This window comes from Phoenix dactylifera, chromosome 2 (assembly GCF_009389715.1).
Source record: "Phoenix dactylifera cultivar Barhee BC4 chromosome 2, palm_55x_up_171113_PBpolish2nd_filt_p, whole genome shotgun sequence".
NCBI lineage: Eukaryota > Viridiplantae > Streptophyta > Magnoliopsida > Arecales > Arecaceae > Phoenix > Phoenix dactylifera.
In genome coordinates, this window is record NC_052393.1 from 12,791,125 (window position 1) to 12,794,860 (window position 3,736).

Sequence of the window (3,736 nt, forward strand, 5' to 3'; positions counted from 1 at the left end):
GACGTGCTTTATAATAAATGTATGATCATTGATCAGGATCCTGAGTGAGATTACTTGCTTGTAGAACTCGATGGTGTATTTCTAGACAGATTGATCATACTTTTGCCACATGTATTGCCACTTGATCCATCGATTCTTCTTGTAACTACTTGGGTAGAATTGCTTCTTGATTAGATCCTTAAATTTACTCCATGCCAAACTAGAGATGTTGTTATTCCTTATATACGAATTTCATCGAGCAAGGGTATGGCTAGAAAGCTTGAGGAGGGAAAAAGTTGCATTTTGGACATTGAAGTCTCTATAGACAACGAAGTAGGTCTCAACTAGTCAAGCTAATTGTCCAACTTCTCTAAATCAATAGTTTCATAGTACACAGAGATCTTGATTTGAGCTTCGACTTTGAAAGGCTGAAGAGGAAGATTCCGAGTTCCAGCAAGTTACTCATCCTCTTTGGTAAAGTATAGATCTTTATCTCCAGACATTAGAGACAGTTTCACAACAAAAGTTGCTGGTGGTTGTCATAAATTTATCATCAATTGGGACACGATCTTGGTGAGTTGAGTAATATTATCCTCCAAATATATGAGACATCCCTTCATCTTATCATTTATTGAGGTAGAACTAGCAGCCATAGTCGCATTTGTACTTCGATGCGCTTTAAGTAAGGATAACTCTTCTCCTATCTACTTATATTGCTTGCATTAGGACCATAAATAAAGGTTAGAGGATCAAAGTCCTGTCTAGTTTACATGCCCTTTTCTTTCATAATTGATAATCATAAACTGAGATACATGTCCTATATTTATAATGGTGAGCTCCGCCTTTGCACAATTTGGATCAGATTCCTCCTCTAGTTATAATAACACTTATTTTCTTAAAATAGATATAGTCATAAGAAATAAACTTGAAAAAGCTGAAATCCTATAAAAGGTAGATCTCAATATCTACATCAACTTTGCCTTCTATCGCTCTATTGAATTCTTCTCGAATTAAGAGATAAGCTTGATCGAAATCTTTTCTACAAAGAAAATTTTTAGTTTGATCAATTCTTTTTAGACCGAAATGATAAAATCTGGTTATGATAGCTCGAGCACATTATTTTTTAAGGAAGTGGCACTACGTTGTAAAGTTCAAAAAAGTTATCCAATTTTTTTATAAAAAATAATTTTATTAATCGTACATCATATGAACAAGTTATAACCTCTACAAATTTGATATTTGATTTATGATACTATGGAGGCTGCTTCTCCTTTCCATCTAACTCTGTTCAGTCAAAATAATTCATATTGAATATAATTAACGATCCTTCTAGCTAGATCAGCGATCTAGCCCATACTCATGCAACTAAATATAACAGGCCGTGCGGCTCAAGAATGTACTTGGCTAGTTTTTCCTGCGTGTGAACACGGAAGGAGCTGGCGGTGGAGGTCTCATCACGGAAGGTTTCTGTTGGGTGAGTTAATGGGCCCCGTTCTCTCTCTCTCTCTCTCTCTCTCTCTCTCTCTCTCTCTCGTGCTTCCCTGTTCGTCGATGACTTTGCTCGGATCCGGCCAGGCGTAGTCGCCATCAAGTCGATAACCAGCTACAGCTACCTCTTGCTGGCAACCCATGACAACTAGTTTTGGTCCCCTCCCTACGTGCATGCAGTTCTATGGACAATGGAAAAAGATCTCTTGCCGTCGTTGCTTTAGACATTAGACCTTGCCTGAAGTGCAATTCCAGGCGCAGCTTCCATTATTGGAGCTAGATGTTACCTGTTCAAACTCAGACTCGGTCCTTATGTCTGGCTATGAACTGTTAACAGATCAAGTATATATCTTCTTATTGCCAAAAGATTTTTTTTAACAAAAAATCCTATCATCTCCAACAAAACTTCTTGATTATCTTAAATTCTGAAATAGAGGCTCGGGTAATTGCCAGAAAAAAATGAGGCTAAGGTTTGCCTATCCTTTCCTCCTCTTGAAAAGAAAAGGGAACTAAATCATCAATTACATTCCATGACGTGAGTGATCCAGGAACTCGTACGCCCCTATATATATATATATATCGTTTTCCCGAGTAATCAAGATATTGATACAAACTATATTAAGATATTTATCAATCTAAAATAAATATACAGCAACTTCAAAAAGATATTTTCCATTTAGTGGGACCTTACTGCACAGCGTACAGGTAGAGATATTTTTACTTTAGGCCATCATGAGAAGACTAGACGATTGCATGCTTGTTTCCTAACCTTACGAGTTCTACAGGGGACCGCATTGGCAAAACCAATGAACCTGTAGAAAATCTTGCTCAGTCTTCGACATGCGTAAGACTTGGGACTCCTTGAGCCTAACGAGAGATGCTCCACGCCAAACACGATTTATGGGGAGCAATAGATTGACACAATTAATCATTGTCAACTCCTGTTGAGGATTGCATGGAAATTACTCCTCCATCAACCAAACCTTGGGATTAGAAGTCGGTGTGCAATCCAGGTAGAGAGCTCTTCAACAGTGGATCTCAACAGGTTAGACCTGAACACAAATAGGAGAATGCATCAAGAAAAGGTCGGGGTCGAGAGCCAAAAAAACCTACCAAGGGAGTTGCCTTTCCATAGCTGATGCAATGGGTTGTACTCTTGTTAGATTGACATCAAGGAAAAGAATATATCAATTTTGACATGACACGAGTTTGGCGCCAGATCTAAAGATGCTTGAGTGCTAACTAGATTCTCAAATGTATCTATTTGAAGGTGCTAACCAGTTGATTGTTGGATTTCCTTCATGGTTGTTGCAAGGAAGAGTCTACCAATTGTTTACCTTTGTCTTGCTTCAAAATAAAATATTTCTTAACAAAGGTTTATAGGGTCTTGAAGAACTAAATAAATACAAGCGAACGGAGCCAGGATTGACCATATGCTTCGAATAACCGGATCATTTTGTTAGCTCTAGGGGGCACGGATGCTATTATTTGAGTAATGGCCACCCCTAATGGACCCATCATGGAAGGACCCAGAAAGATAACAGCGGTTGGCCGGTCTCTGTATCTAAGGACTGTTTCCATCGACATATATTGACCAAAATGTGCAGTGAATTATTGTGTATCCGTGCACAAAAACAGAGTTCATTTTGACCTTTGAGGATTTCCGGACTCTTCCCGGGCCCCATCTTGGACGCTTCCCAAGGTGTAAACATGGAAACAAGTTAGAACCTTGCAAATGAGCCCACCACCATACAAAAGTGTGGCAGAGGAGTTGCCATCCTGTCAGACCCAAAGGCAAAGGACGAAGACATCGCCATGCTCTCTGAGTATGAGAAGGAAGAAGGAAAAAAAGGAAAAAGACTTGGGGCGGAAGGAGAGATGAGTGAAAGGCTGTGAAAGAAAGGAACTAGCCCAAAGGCCATCCTTGTCCTATTGTTTGACAACTTCCCCATGGTGGGCTCCCACCTCATCCTTGACCAATTTGAACGGGAGGCAAGACCTGCTGCCCCGCCAACAGGCTAGTGCCTAAAATAGGAGAAATCATACTCTAACACGGCGACGTGGCTTTGTATTATGCCAATCATCTTACCTTCTTTCTAATATGACAAGTTTATTATGAATACAGAATGACTTGATGTCAAATGCCAAGTTTATTGATTTCGATAGGCAACAACCTTTTGAGAATCAATTCATGAAGATAGTCCTCTGCTATTCTTTGATTAATCCTAACAAGATTGGAAAGAGATTTGGAATTCATAGATTTGTTCGA